We start from the raw sequence: 15,911 nt of genomic DNA, 5'->3' as shown, positions 1-15,911 counted from the left end.
TCACAAAAGAAACAGCACTGTTGCAAACTACAGAGGCGGAAGAGTCTCAATCTTCTAACTGTAATATTAAATACTTAACGCAGGAAGAAGTGAAGGCAAGACTAAATAAATTAAAAATAGACAAGGCACCTGGCCCGGATGGCATGCATCCTCGGGTCCTAAGGGAATTAAGTTCAGTTATAGATAAACCCCTTTATCTTATCTTTTGTGACTCTCTTGCAACTGGCAGAGTCCCAGTGGATTGGCGTACAGCCCACGTTTTCCCATTATTTAAGAAGGGCAAAAAATCAGATCCAGGAAATTATAGACCTGTAAGCTTAACATCAGTTGTATGCAAACTATTTGAGGGGTTACTAAGAGATACTATACATGACTTCATAGTAGAAAATAATCTTATTTCTCAGCATCAACATGAGTTTACTAAAGACAGGTCCTGTTTGACTAACATGCTCAGCTTTTATGAGGTAGTGAATGCTAATATGGATATTGGGAATGCTGTAGATGTGATATACTTTGACTTTGCAAAGGCCTTCGACACTGTTCCCCACGAAAGTCTGGTGCAAAAGTTGAGGATGCAAGGACTGGGGAAGAGTCTGTGTTCATGGATAGGGAACTGGCTAATGGACAGAAAACAAAGAGTTGTGGTCAATGGATCATACTCAAAATGGGAGACTGTTAGCAGTGGGGTCCCACAGGGGTCTGTTCTGGGTCCAGTGCTCTTCAATTTATTTATTAATGACCTAGTAGATGCAGTAGTAAGCAATGTTGCTATTTTTGCAGATGATACAAAATTGTGCAGAATCATCAACTCTCAGGAAGATAGTGTCATATTGCAACAGGATCTGGATGCGTACGAGAGAGAACGGCGCCGGAGACTTGGGCGCAGGACACAGCCAGTATATGGCTGATCCTGCTGCCGCACAAGTCCGGGCCGTGTTAATTACTATTCCCCCTCCAGGCCGACATGGATAGTGGGGGAATGAAATAATTTGGCTTCCAGCACTTGCTGGAAGCCGAATTATTGTTTTAAAAGCAACTTCAGATCCGTCTTCTGACGGCGCTGAAGTTACTCTCTGTGTCTGTGATAGCCGTAGTTCCTATTACGGCCTATGGTGGCGCCGGCTGCGCCCAAGTCTCCTGCGCTGCTGCGCCCAAGTGTCCAGCGCTGGATTTACCGTGTTCGATCTGGATAGGATGGCTATATGGGCACATACATGGCAGAGGAAATTCAATGTTGACAAATGTGAAGTCATGCATTTTGGACGTACTAATGGTCTAGCACCATACAAAATAAATGGGATACAGTTGGGGACATCAAACTTGGAGAAGGACTTAGGAGTACTCATTGACAACAAGTTAAATAATCGTACTCAATGCCAAGCCGCTGTAGCTAAAGCTAACAAAATTTTGGGATGCATTAAAAGGGAAATAAAAACTCGAGATGCTAGCATAATATTGCCCCTGTTTAACTCTCTAGTAAGGCCACATCTGGAATATGGAATTCAGTTCTGGGCACCACATTACAAAAAAGATATTGCAGTTTTAGAGCAGGTGCAGAGACGAGCAACAAAATTGATACGTGGGATGGAAGGTCTCACTTATCAAGAAAGGTTAGATAAACTGGGTTTATTTAGTCTAGAGAAAAGACTACCCTGCCCCGGAGGTTACGGGACACCGCACAGAGGCTGCAACAGGACAGGTAACGTATAAATGCAAACAGGGGGCACATATATGCATGGCGAGGGTTTTATCGCTCGTTGCGGAAATCGCCACCGTACCGCCACGCACCAAGCAGCTTCGGCCCGACATCTTGCAGCATGCGCGATAGACAAAGCGACCAATTTCTGTCCCGAAATTGGTCGCATTGTCGGTCGGTCATGCACTTGGCGGCAACAATTTTCATCCAATTTGATTATAATAATCGAATTGGATGGTCGATCGGCCGCTAGGTCGCCTGATGTATGGCCACCTTAAGACCTCTTTTACACTATACGCTGAAGAACTGATATGTTTTAACTTTCCATAGCAGTGCATTGTGATAAAAAGCTTTCAGTTTTTCAGCATACAGTGTGAAAAAGGCCATAGGGAAACATGGACATTACCTTGCACATCAGTTGTCTGTTCAGTTATAACTGACAGCAATTTAGTGATTTAGTGTAAGAGGACCCTAAGTGTGCATAGTTTGCTAAGCAGAGCTTTTATCATGTATCAAAAGCTCCGCTTAACTTGTCATTTTCAAATTTCTTGGTTGCTGTAAAAAAAAAACAAAAAAACATGGGCTCGCCTTACATTTGCATGCCGACCAGTAATTTTAGGCACAGGGGTTTTGGGAGGGCAGGAAGAGGGCTGGATAACCTCACCGAATGTGGTAATATTTTAATAAACAAACTTCTTACATCAGCTTTTTTTTATCTCTTTTATTTTCAGTTCTTGCTTGAGTCTTATGGGTTCTTAAAGGGCCTCCTCTTCATCTTTTTAATGCAAGCATCTACTGGGCTTGATTGAAGTCTTCCGTCAAGGGTGCTCTTCACTCTTTGAATCAAGCACAACACAGTCAATAAAATGCCTTTTAAGCCACCAGAAAGCAATAAAATACTCAAAATAATTTTCAAACTTTTTCACCTACATTTCAGTACTTTTTCATTTGAAAGGTGCTGGAAAGTTATTTTAAATAGAAGATGAAAAATTATCTCTTAGGAGAAAACTCGAGAAAAAGTGAATTGCATATGAGCCCAGGTTCTTTCAGTGACATCATGGAGATAATCACATTTATCACCCTTATTACCTCCGGAGCTGTCCCCACCAAAAGAAACCCCCGGAGCTGTCTCCACCAAAAGAAACCCCCGGAGCTGTCCCCACCAAAAGAAACCCCCGGAGCTGTCCCCACCAAAAGAACCCCCGGAGCTGTCTCCACCAAAAGAAACCCCCGGAGCTGTCTCCACCAAAAGAAACCCCCGGAGCTGTCCCCACCAAAAGAAACCCCCGGAGCTGTCCCCACCAAAAGAACCCCCGGAGCTGTCTCCACCAAAAGAAACCCCCGGAGCTGTCCCCACCAAAAGAAACCCCCGGAGCTGTCCCCACCAAAAGAACCCCCGGAGCTGTCTCCACCAAAAGAAACCCCCGGAGCTGTCTCCACCAAAAAAAACCCCCGGAGCTGTCTCCACCAAAAGAAACCCCCGGAGCTGTCCCCACCAAAAGAAACCCCCGGAGCTGTCCCCACCAAAAGAAACCATCGGAGCTGTCCCCACCAAAAGAAACCCCCGGAGCTGTCCCCACCAAAAGAAACCCCCGGAGCTGTCCCCACCAAAAGAAACCCCCGGAGCTGTCTCCACCAAAAGAAACCCCCGGAGCTGTCTCCACCAAAAGAAACCCCCGGAGCTGTCCCCACCAAAAGAAACCCCCGGAGCTGTCTCCACCAAAAGAAACCCCCGGAGCTGTCCCCACCAAAAGAAACCCCCGGAGCTGTCTCCACCAAAAGAAACCCTTGGAGCTGTCCCAACCAAAAGAAACCGCCGGAGCTGTCCCCACCAAAAGAACCCCCCGGAGCTGTCTCCACCAAAAGAAACCCCCGGAGCTGTCCCCACCAAAAGAAACCCCCGGAGCTGTCTCCACCAAAAGAACCCCCCGGAGCTGTCTCCACCAAAAGAAACCCTTGGAGCTGTCCCAACCAAAAGAAACCCCCGGAGCTGTCCCCACCAAAAGAAACCCCCGGAGCTGTCCCCACCAAAAGAAACCCCCGGAGCTGTCCCCACCAAAAGAAACCCCCGGAGCTGTCTCCACCAAAAGAAACCCCCAGAGCTCTCCCCACCAAAAGAAACCCCCGGAGCTGTCCCCACCAAAAGAAACCCCCGGAGCTGTCCCCACCAAAAGAAACCCCCGGAGCTGTCCCCACCAAAAGAAACCCCCGGAGCTGTCTCCACCAAAAGAAACCCCCGGAGCTGTCTCCACCAAAAGAAACCTTTGGAGCTGTCCCCACCAAAAGAAACCCCTGGAGCTGTCTCCACCAAAAGAAACCCTTGGAGCTGTCTCCACCAAAAGAAACCTTTGGAGCTGTCCCCACCAAAAGAACCCCCCGGAGCTGTCCCCACCAAAAGAAACCCCCGGAGCTGTCCCCACCAAAAGAAACCCCCGGAGCTGTCCCCACCAAAAGAAACTCCCGGAGGTGTCCCCACCAAAAGAAACCCTTGGAGCTGTCCCCACCAAAAGAAACCCCCGGAGCTCTCCCCACCAAAAGAAACCCCGGAGCTGTCCCCACCAAAAGAAACCCCGGAGCTGTCCCCACCAAAAGAAACTCCCGGAGCTGTCCCCACCAAAAAAAGAATGGTGCCCCGTGTAAAGTATGCATTAGTCGTCCACGGCCTGCGCTTGTCCTTTGCTGCTCCGGGTGCGCTCCGTTCTCGATACATGCAGGCCCCACCTAGTGTCCTAGTAAAGGTGCGCGTATGACATCACACACACCCTTATTTGGAAACCACATTGGGCGTGCGTGTATGCAGAGGAGATATTCCGGAGGCAGCGGGGCACAAGCGGAGGCCGCGGACAGGTAATGTATACTTTATGCGGGACATTTTCATTAGGGGGGCACAGCGTCGGGCAAGCGAGGTGGACATATGCAGTCCACAAGGTCGATGCTGGATCGATGTCAGTATGAAATTGATTGGGAATGGACCTGCGGTGTATTTGCAGCTGACAGATCTCTCTCATTAGATTCGATAAGAGAAAGATTTGTCTCTTGGTCGAATCAGCCCATACATTGCTAGATATATGGCTACCTTTAATAAAAAGAGTTAATTGAGCAGGGGCCAATGACTCTGATGCCAAATGAAAATCCTGATGTTCCCTTGGATTGTTATGTATGATTTTTTTCCCCAAAACAAAAAACACTTTTGATGGAGAAGAGATAGTGGCCAACAACAATATAAATACTGCTTGGGTGAAAACTAAGCGACTATGGATTTTTTTTTCCTTTGAGTAATGTGGACGCCTCACAGCCTGTCTCTGGTCCTCGAGGAATATGTGGACGATATCTGAGCGTGGGTTTTGTTGTTCTCTGGTTGTCGTGGGACACATAACAAGGTGCTGTAAGGTGTTCATGCTGCTGGTCTGACATAGTTACCAGTGAAACAGATGTGCCTCGCATACCTCCAGCATCACTCGGGCTGCGGCCTGCTAGAACTTGCCACCAGGACAAGCCGCTGCACACTGCAATACATTACTGTAAATATTTACCACTCATAATTGTTACTCTCCCTAATGTCTTACAAGTGTATCACGTGTTAATTACTCACCACGTCTAAGGGATAATTACTTTCACTGCCTGATGCACCTGATGACGGGAGCTGACAAGATGACTGCTGCCTTCCCTTCATGTCAGAGTCACTGTGCTGTTTAAAGAGGCCTTCTCTCTTAAAGCAAACCTGTATGTGGAGTACGGATAATACATTTAACATTAGTAGCAAAAATAAGAGTCCCATATTTTTATTTTCAGTTATATAGTTTTTTGTTTTTTTTTATAATATTGCATAATTCTGCCATATTTGCAGTTTAGAAACCACACATTGTCTTTGAACCACTTGAGGACCCTGGGCTTACATCCCTCTAGTGACCAGGCTATTTTTTCCTAATTAGGCCACTGCAGCTTTAAGGCCTCGCTGCAGGTTCCGTCCAACTCAGCACACAAGTGATCCCCCCCTCCATCACTTTTCTGCCCACCAACAGAACTTTCTGTTGGTGGGCTCTGATTGCTGCTGGGGTGTTTGTTTTTTATCTCTTTTATTTTTAATAAAAATGATGTGTTTTTTGTTTTATTAATATTTCCCGGATTCCTCCCCCCACCCCACCCTGCCAGCCAATCATAGTGATCAGCTCTCATAGACATCAGCCTATGAGAGCCGATCACTTCCTGCAACTCCAGAGGAGACAGCCGTGCCTTAGATCGCAGCGCTGTACGGTGTAAATAGACGGCGTCTAACAGTCCCTAGCGGCGATCGCTGCTGGGAGACTGATGACGGAATGGAGCTCCGTCATTCAAGTTGGAGATGCGCGCAATCTCCTGCAAAATACGCCCCCAGTAGGCGGGCCATGTGGCTGCTGCTCCACTCACGCCCATTGGCGTGAGGCAGACGTTAAGTAGAGAAACCATAACCAAGAAATGAACTTCATCCCAATCAGTAGCTGATACTCCCTTTCCCATGAGAAATCTTTTCCTTTTCTCAAACGGATCATCAGGGGGGTCTGTATGGCTTATATTGTGGTGAAACCCTTCCCACAGTGTGATGTCAGGACCATGGTCCTGTCTGTGAACCTCATTGCATTGTGGGAGCTGTTTACAGCTGTTTCCACCTGCCAAAAAAAGCAAGCAGCATCGCCTTACACTGACATCACCTGCCAGCAGTAAAAATCTCACCATGTGATAAATGTCAGAATGTAAATCAGGGAAAGGAAAGCTTTTACAACGGGCAAACACTGACTAAATCATTTATACATAATTATTGTAAAAATTAAGCACTTTCTTTATTACATTATTTTCACTGGCGTTCCTCTTTAAGCTATAAAAGAAGCAGAAATAATGACCATTTGAACTTTCCTGCAGTAAAACCTTATCTCAAGCTGTATCTCACTGTTTCTTGGTTGGCTGATTAATTAGTGCTTCAGAAAAAAAGGACTGTATTGGACTGTATTGGGTGGGTCGAATAGCTCAGGGAAGCTCTTTTGCATAGATAACAACTAACGTTTTTAACTCTTCATGTACTGGAAAACAATATGAGAGTCTTTTCTTTGCTACTACTAATGTCCTATTTCTTAGCTGTACTACACATACAGTTCATTATATCATAAGCTTATTTTTGCTTCAGGTTTGCAGAGGAACTGTAGTCAAAATAACCTAATGAATAAAATAGCTTTTTTTTTTTTTTACAATATTAATTTATACATTATTTAGTTAGTGTTTGCCCATTGTAATATCTTTCCTCTCCCTGATTTACTTTTTTAAATGTATCACAGTGGGCAACATCTCTAGTATTGGCAGGTGAGTACAGGCAAAATTAGGTATCCTGGATAATTTACTGAATTCTACTTAAAGAGTAGATGTCAGATTTCTACTACCTACTGTAAGTGACAGCAGGCCCGTTTCTAGGGCCGTGCGGCCCGTGCCATCGCCCGGGGCACTGTTGGGAGGTGGGCGCTGAAATGGAGGGGGGAGCCGGAGCCGCTGGGAGGGCAGCCCGACCTCTCCTTCCCTCTCCTGGGCCGCCCTCCGTGCTCCCCCCTCAGATGCAGAGCGCAGCAGCAGCCAGGGAGGAAGTGCTGTAAACAACATACCTCCCTGCGTTCCAAGCGCTGCTCTCTCGCCGCCGGTCTCTTCCTCTCTGCCTATAAGATGATGCACACGCTGGTTCCTGTTAGCCGGAACCAGCGTGTGCATCATCGTATAGGCGGCAGAGAGGAAGAGACCGGCGGCGAGAGAGCAGCGCTTGGAACGCAGGGAGGTATGTTGTTTACAGCACTTCCTCCCTGGCTGCTGCTGCGCTCTGCATCTGAGGGGGGAGCACGGAGGGCGGCCCAGGAGAGGGAGGGAGAGGTCGGGCTGCCCTCCCTCCGGCTCCCCCCTCCATTAGGGGGGACAGCTACCTATCTAACCTACCCTGGGGGGCACCTACCTAATCTAACCTACGCTGGGGGGCACCTACCTAATCTAACCTACACTGGGGGGCACCTACCTAATCTAACCTACGCTGGGGGGCACCTACCTATCTAACCTATACTGGGGGGCACCTACCTAATCTAACTTACCCTGGGGGGCACCTACCTAATCTAACCTACGCTGGGGGGCACCAACCTAATCTAACCTATACTGGGGGGCAGCTACCTAATCTAACCTATACTGGGGGGCACCTACCTATCTAACCTACACTGGGGGGCACCTACCTAATCTAACCTACGCTGGGGGGCACCAACCTAATCTAACCTATACTGGGGGGCAGCTACCTAATCTAACCTATACTGGGGGGCACCTACCTATCTAACCTACACTGGGGGGCACCTACCTAATCTAACCTACACTGGGGGGCACCTACCTAATCTAACCTACACTGGGGGGCACCTACCTAATCTAACCTACACTGGGGGGCACCTACTTAATCTAACCTACACTGGGGGGCACCTACTTAATCTAGCCTACACTGGGGGGCACCTACTTAATCTAACCTACGCTGGGGGGCAGCTACTTAATCTAACCTACGCTGGGGGGCAGCTACCTAATCTAACCTATGCTGGGGGGCAGCTACCTAATCTAACCTATACTGGGGGGCACCTACCTAATCTAACCTACACTGGGGGGCACCTACCTAATCTAACCTACACTGGGGGGCACCTACCTAATCTAACCTACACTGGGCGGCACCTACTTAATCTAACCTACACTGGGGGCACCTACTTAATCTAACCTATACTGGGGGGCAGCTACCTAATCTAACCTATACTGGGGGGCACCTACCTAATCTAACCTATACTGGGGGGCACCTACCTAATCTAACCTATACTGGGGGCAGCTACCCATCTAACCTATACTGGGGGGCACCTACCTATCTAACCTATGCTGGGGGCAACTATTCTGGCTACCTATATTAGAGGCACCCACCTAGCTAACCTGTACTGGGGCACCTACCTATCTAACTTATACCAGGGGCGCCTGCCTATCTAACCTATACTGGGGGCAACTATACTGGCTACCTATACTGGAGGCACCTACCTGGCTAACCTATAGCGGGGGCAACTATACTGGCTACCTATACTGGGGTACCTATTCTTGGCTACCTATACTGGGGGGGACCTATACTAAGTGCAACTAGACCTGGCTAACCTATACTGCGGGCACCCATACCTTGCTTGGGGGGGGGGGGGGCGCAATTTTTGCACGCTCGCCCTGGGTGCATTTTAGCCTAGAAACTGCACTGAGTGACAGCAACGTAGGAGAAAAGTAATTTATGGCTCATTTTACTCTGCGAGAAATGTACTTCTTATTTGTGTGTTTTACATTTTAAGATTTTCGTGGCTGTTCTTCTTTAAAGAGACTCAGAGACGAATAAAAGAATAGATTTATACATGCCTGGGGCTTCCTCCAGCCCCATCCACATGGATCGCTCCCACGCCGCCGTCCTCAGCCGTCTCTATTGCCGGTACCGGGTCCTGTCACTTCGGCCAGTCAGGGCCAGTCAACGCAAGAGCAGTGCACTCCCTCCATACTGCGCAGGCGCCCGAGAGTCGGACCGAGTCACTGCGCATGTAGAAAACTGACCGCGTCTGCCTTAAGTTACGAGACCCGGTAGCGGCGATAGAGACGGCTGAGGACGGCGGCGTGGGAGCGATCCATGCGGATGGGGCTGGAGGAAGCCCCAGGTATGTATACATCTATTATATTAGATCATCTCTGAGTCTCTTCAATGTCCTCACAACACAAGTCACAATTTCTCCTTAAAAGACACCCGGGCCCATATGCAATTTGTTTTTTCTCCTGAGTTTTTTCTCCTAGGTGATATTTTTAGACTTGAAAATAAAATGCCTTTTAAACCCACAGCAAGCCAGAAAATACTCACAATAGTTTTAATAGTACTCTGTTACCTAATTTTTGGTATTTTTTCAGTTGCAGAGTGCTGGAAAGTTAATTTAATAGAAAATGAAAAATTATCTCCTAGAAGAAAACTCAGGTGAAAAATGTAATAGCATATGGGCCCCGAGGTGAAAATAAACTAATAAAATAAACAATTGTATCTATCCTCCTTCTAAAAATGACTTTTTAAGATATTCCACAGTTTTATTTGGTATTTAAATCTACTTTTTAAGTTTTTTCTTTTTTATTATTAAATGTAAATAGTAGAGCGCTCAACAACCAACACTAAATATGCAAGATATAGTCCCACATTAGAAGTCCATAGCACAAACTGAATGAAATAGAACTAGCTGATAGGCTCCCAGCGGAAAGTCCACCTTGTGACTTCTTCATATACAGTTCATAGCAGTAATGATCAGGGCCGGGCCGAGGCAGAGGCTGAAGAGGCTCCAGCCTCAGGGCGCAGTGTGGGAGGGAGTGCACAATTCATTCAGCTGTCATTCCCAATTTTGTTTGAAGCAGAAATAAATAAGAAAAGGGCATACATGACAGTGACTGCAAGCCAGATACGTAGAGATTAAGGTGTTGGGGGGGGGGGGGTTGGGGCGGGCTGGGGCGCCTCTAGACTAATAGCAGTCAGTGTGTGACGGCCGGGGTGGGAGGGATGGGGGGCCCACTTTGCTGTCTCAGCCTTGGGTGCTGAAGGACCTTGTCCCGCCTCTGGTAATGATATACGCTCACCAAAACGACCGGCCAACCACCAGAGGATTAGCATTCACACTTTTGGACCAAGCCAGTACTCCACAGGCTTCTTCTTAGAAGCCTGTGGAGTACTGGCTTGGTCCTAAAGTGTGAATGCTAATCCTCTGGTGGTTGGCCGGTCGTTTTGGTGAGCGTATATCATTACTGCTATGAACTGTATATGAAGAAGTCACAAGGTGGACTTTTTGCTGGGAGCCTATCAGCTAGTTCTATTTCATTCAGTTTGTGCTATGGACTTCTAATGTGGGACTATATCTTGCATATTAAGTGTTGGTTGTTGAGCGCTCTACTATTTACATTTAATAATTTTCTAGAAGTGTGACACGCACATTTTGTGGCATTAGCGACCCAACTGTATACATACATAGGATTAATATTGGAGAGAGATCTATGGTGAGAAGCGCACTGATTTTTATATTATATTTACTCTTTTATTGTTTTTGCTCAATGTCACATTCATTGAAGTATGCCAGAGCTAAAATCTATGAACTATTTGTATCTCTTTCCTGCTCTCCAAAGCCTTTTTCTGCTAGGAAATTATTTTATAGTTGTAATTTCTTATCAGTGAGGATCACACTGTAGTCTGACCCAGTCTTGACAGACAAGAACTGCCACTTACATACCTGATGTTTAACTCTTTCAGGGAGAGAAAGAAGAAAAGGAACACAGCATAGTTATTAGTGCACTTGGCACTGTACATACCCATGTCTATCATCATGTCACATGTCACCTCAGGTATCCTTTAAATATAGCCCAGGTAGAACTACGAATATGTCTAGGAATAAATGATATCACCCTAAACTAGAACTTTCTGCTTTGTACAGCAGGAAATAGAGGCAACAAGCTTTCAGCCTCTCTGGGCACCTGTGATTAAGGCACAGCCATACACACTGGAACCTGTATGCTACAGCTGGAAATTAGATACTGCTTCCTTATGACTAAAGGGACTTTCTGCAGTGACCTGCACTGATGTCACCGGGACAAGCCCTAGTAGCACAAAGTCCCTGGGAGGAGCAGCATTAGCTCAGTGGGTCTGTGTAACCAGATTCCAAAACTGGCAAACTACTTAATAGCAAGACACTGCTGGGCGATTATGTGCTCCTGATGAGAGCACTTTCTGTACCAAAACATACAGAGAAAGCATGTGTGACAATGCTGACCGTGATGTGACTAAATTGTTTAAAGTGTGGTTATACTTCAATGTACTTAAAGGGCCACTATCATTAAATTGTAAAATTTAAAATACATGTAAACACACACAAATAAGAAGTATGTTTCTTGCAGTGTAAAATAAGCCATAAATTACTTTTCTCCTATTCTGCTGTCACCTACAGTAATTAGTAGAAATTTGACAGAACCGACAGGTTTTGGACTAGTCCATCTTTTTTATGGGGGATTCTCTGCATTGCCTTTATAATTTCTTAAGAGACAACCCCTGAAAAGGATTTATATAAAGACCGTCCCCCTACCTGTTTGCACTTTTTTGGGGCAGTTGGATGGAGCAACTGCCATTCACTAAGTGCTTTTGAAAATAAAAAAAACCCTGAGAATCCCCCATAAGGAGCTGGGCTTGTCCAAAACCTGTTGGTTCTGTCAGATTTCTACTGTAAGCGACAGCAACATAGGAGAAAAATCATTTATGTCTCATTTTGCTCTGGAAGTAACGTACTTCTTATTTATATGTGTTTACGTTATTTAAAATAAGATTTTTGCGACAGTGGTCCTTTAACCACTTGAGGACTAGAGGTTTATACCCCCCTTGTGACCAGACGATATTTTCCAATTCAGCACGTCACAGCTTTTAAGCCCCATCTACACCATTCCATTTTTTTGTGCGATTTGATTCGATTCATTGATTCGATTCGATTCAATCCGACATGTCCGATCGGGATTTGATTCAATTTGATTTATTTTGCCATTGCAAAACAATGGCAAAATTAATCGAATTGAATCCCGATCAGACATGTCAGAATGAATCAATGAATCAAATCGAATTTAATCGAATTTCACAAAAAATTGTATGGTGTAGATGGGGCATAACAGTTTATTGCTTGGCCATACAACTTATCACCCAAATGAATTTTACCTCCTTTTCTTCCCACTAATAGAACTTTCTTTTGGTGGTCTCTGATTGCTGCTGCAATCTTTATTTTATTTTTCTTTTTTTTATTAGTAAAATACCTTCTTTTTTTAATCCCTATTTCTTTGCTTCCCCCCCCCCCCCCCCCCCCGCTAAATTAGGCCTAGACTGCATCCATACACTACCCATACATAGACATAAGCCTATGTATGGGATTACATTGTGAGCTGTTTGGAGGGACAGTCAAGTGACAAGGCTCTACCCTGTACAGCGCTGTGATAGATCGCAGCACTGTACACATTTATTAGCTTTTTTATTGTTTAAGCCTGCCAGCTCTGATCGTGGCTGGCATTCTGATCGCCGCAACCCTGCTCTGTTTACAGCAGGGAACATGCGCTCGAGCGAACGCTCGTTCCCTGCTAATCTCGCGAGGAGCAAGATGACGCTATTCCGCATTATGCGGTCCTCAGAGCGCCACTCTCCCACCGCCAATCGGCGTGAGGCGGTCAGGAGAAGGTTAAAGAACTGCAGTGATCAGTGGCAGCTCCAGCTTCAATTTTTTTTTTTTTTTTGGGGGGGGGGGGGGTAGGGGGGCAGGGGGAACAAAAGGGGCATGATGGCTGGCTGGTGGGGCCCATTGTGGAGATTAAGATCGATGTTTGTATGGCGAGCAGGTGTTAAAATTAAGGCTGACTAGTTCAGCTATGATAGGAACCAAATGTAAACATCACAAGCAGAACTTTTGAGCAGGGCAGATTGTCCCAATGATGGTGCTATTATTGAAGAAAAGTTACCTACAGATGTACTTGGCTAGTTTGCTGGCATGCTTTAATCCTTATTTGCTAGCAAGCTGCTCCTGTGTGGACAAACCACAGACTAATCATTCCAGCTCCCAACCTGTGTCTGATGACTCTACAAGCAAGGGAAGGGGGGAGAGAATACAAGCTATAGTTTGTTGGCTAATTTAAAAGAAAAACTGAAAGCTTTCAGCTTGTAAGCCTTCTTTTAGACTCTATTCCTGTTGACTGACAATGTTAGAACATACAATCAGAAGGAGGTAGAGAGATGTCAAATATAAGTGTCAACCTGATACATTAATTACAAGGGATCTTGCAAGTATTATGAGGTATTTATGGCAAATAGAGCAGACCCCTGGTTTACTTAAAGGGACTCCGAGCTCAGAAAAAAAAGGAAAGTTGTACTCACCAGGGGCTTTTTCCAGCCCACTGCTGGTCGGGAGGTCCCACGCCAGCGTCCTGGCTCCTCTCCTTCTCCCCGCTCCGGAATGGCTGGCAGGCCGCAGCCCGGGCGACACTCTCCCGAGTGTCGGGCTGCTTCTTCCGCATATGACGCGGATTACGTCACACGCCGGCCGCCTCGCGTCATCACGGCGGCCGGCGTGAAAGTACTGCGCATGCGCGCTTTGTTCGCGCATGTGCAGTACTTTCACGCCGGCCGCCGTGATGACGCGAGGCGGCCGGCGTGTGACGGGCGTGTGACACTCGGGAGAGTGTCGCCCGGGCTGCGGCCTGCCAGCCATTCCGGAGCGGGGAGAAGGAGAGGAGCCAGGACGCCGGCGTGGGACCTCCCGACCAGCACTGGGCTGGAAAAAGCCCCTGGTGAGTACAACTTTCCTTTTTTTTCTGAGCTCGGAGTCCCTTTAAAGCCTGCATAGACTGACATGGAGAGTGTTTTACAGACTCTATCCTGTTCACTGTACACTGCTGGAGCAGGGGGGGGCACATTGATTCTCGGGGGGGGGGGGGGTGCCCCAGTGTAGCACCGCCCATGGCAGTGATTATATATATATATATATATATATATATATATATATATATACAGTATATATATATATATATATATATATATATATATATATATATATATATATATTAGACTGCAGTTAATTATTCAGTATACCCATTTTTATGGTAACTATCCTGGTTTCAGTATCAGTAACACTTCCTACATCTTGGTATGTAGCCCCTCCCTCCCAGTGATGTTAAGCCTAGGCTGTTTAGCTAAGCGGAATTCTCCTTCCAGAGCATTGTCCCATCAGGGACAGTCTCCTAGACCAGGTAAATGTTCTACTGGCTGCAGAACTCTCCGTAATAAAACATTCCGCAGGGATCACCTGACAGGACTAGAGATGTCGCCACCTGTGATAAATTTCAGAATGTAAATCAGGGAGAGGAAAGATTTTAGGGGCAAAAACTTACTAAATAATTTATAAATTAATAAATGTAAAAAAAACAAAACAAGAAAATTGTATTCATTATGGATTTTTTTAACTACAGTTCCTCTTCAAAATAGGGCATTGATCAATAATGCAATAAACCAGCATTTATTTTAGCCCTGTGCTATACTAGCATGGTTACCCTATTATGCATAGTATAAGCATCTAGTTTCCAGCTTATGGCCCTTTGGCCCTTATTAGGCAGCCCCAGGTTGAACCAGGAGAAAAAAAATTCCAGCATCAACTTGTGATGGCATCATTTTCAGGAACTTGCAGCCCACAGCACCCTCTTATGTGCAGTTTGTGACCTCTTTAGAAATGGGACAGTTCCAAAGTGACTGCCTTTTGTAACACACAGGTCTTATTTCTTATCAAGATGATTTTTTTAAATCCAAAGTTAATCATGCTGTGTAATATACAGTATCTCACAAAAGTGAGCACACCTCACATTTTTTTAAAATATTTTATATTTTTCCATAGGACAACAGTGAAGATATGAAACTTCGAAACAATGTAAAGTAGTCAGCGTACAACTTGTATAACAGTTTAAATCTGTCCGATCAAAATAAGTCTACACATAACCATTAATGTCTAAACTGCTGTCGTCCCATGAAAAGATCTAATAAAATATTTACAAAAATGACAGAGGTGTAATCACTTTGTAAGATCCGGTAAATAAGAAGAACACCCCATTATTGAGAGATATTAGGCATGAGTTTGCTCTAAGCAAAAATCGTTAGACTTGGCAACAGTTACCTGTTAATCTGTTAACACTTGTTATTATGGATTTACTGTATATATATAGCACTGGCATAGTCCATGGTGCTTGACAATTACATTGGTTTAGAGAAAGATAGGCAAAATAACAAATACTGTGACACATTGGGAGAAGTAACCCAGACCTTACAGACTAAAGCATACATGTTAAACTCCAGCCCACGGGCCAAATCTGGCCCTCAGAGCCATTACATTTGGCCCTCAAGTAATTTCCCCACTTTGCATTATGTTTGATCCACTCTACAGTAGACCATCAGGGAGGCTATATTAGAGGTGAAGCCCTAGATCACCAGGGAAGCCACATGGGGAGGGGAATGGACTCAACACCAGGGAACTGTATGGGGAGGGAGGGGGTCACTAGACATCGGGGAGCTGTATAGGGGAGGGAGGAGGAACACTAGACACCAGGGAACTGTATAGGGGTTGGAGGGGGGCCATTAGAAGCCAGC

The 15,911-nt window shown here is 45.8% G+C and overlaps 1 long non-coding RNA gene across 2 annotated transcripts in view; it reads right to left on the bottom strand.

Moving 5' to 3' along the window:
• Positions 1 to 2,430: 2,430 nt before the first annotated feature.
• The window catches only part of LOC137528194 (uncharacterized), a 33,064-nt gene continuing 19,583 nt past the window's right edge, over positions 2,431 to 15,911 (bottom strand). For both annotated transcript variants that reach the window (XR_011023316.1, XR_011023315.1), the window contains exons 3-4: positions 5,289 to 5,417; positions 2,431 to 2,532 (exon numbers count right to left, since the gene is read on the bottom strand). This is a non-coding gene — a long non-coding RNA (uncharacterized lncRNA). The remainder of the gene's footprint in view (positions 2,533 to 5,288; positions 5,418 to 15,911) is intronic.

Source organism: Hyperolius riggenbachi, chromosome 8 (assembly GCF_040937935.1).
Source record: "Hyperolius riggenbachi isolate aHypRig1 chromosome 8, aHypRig1.pri, whole genome shotgun sequence".
NCBI lineage: Eukaryota > Metazoa > Chordata > Amphibia > Anura > Hyperoliidae > Hyperolius > Hyperolius riggenbachi.
The sequence above is the reverse complement of the archived record's forward strand: the minus strand, read 5'-3'. Positions and strand labels throughout refer to the sequence as shown.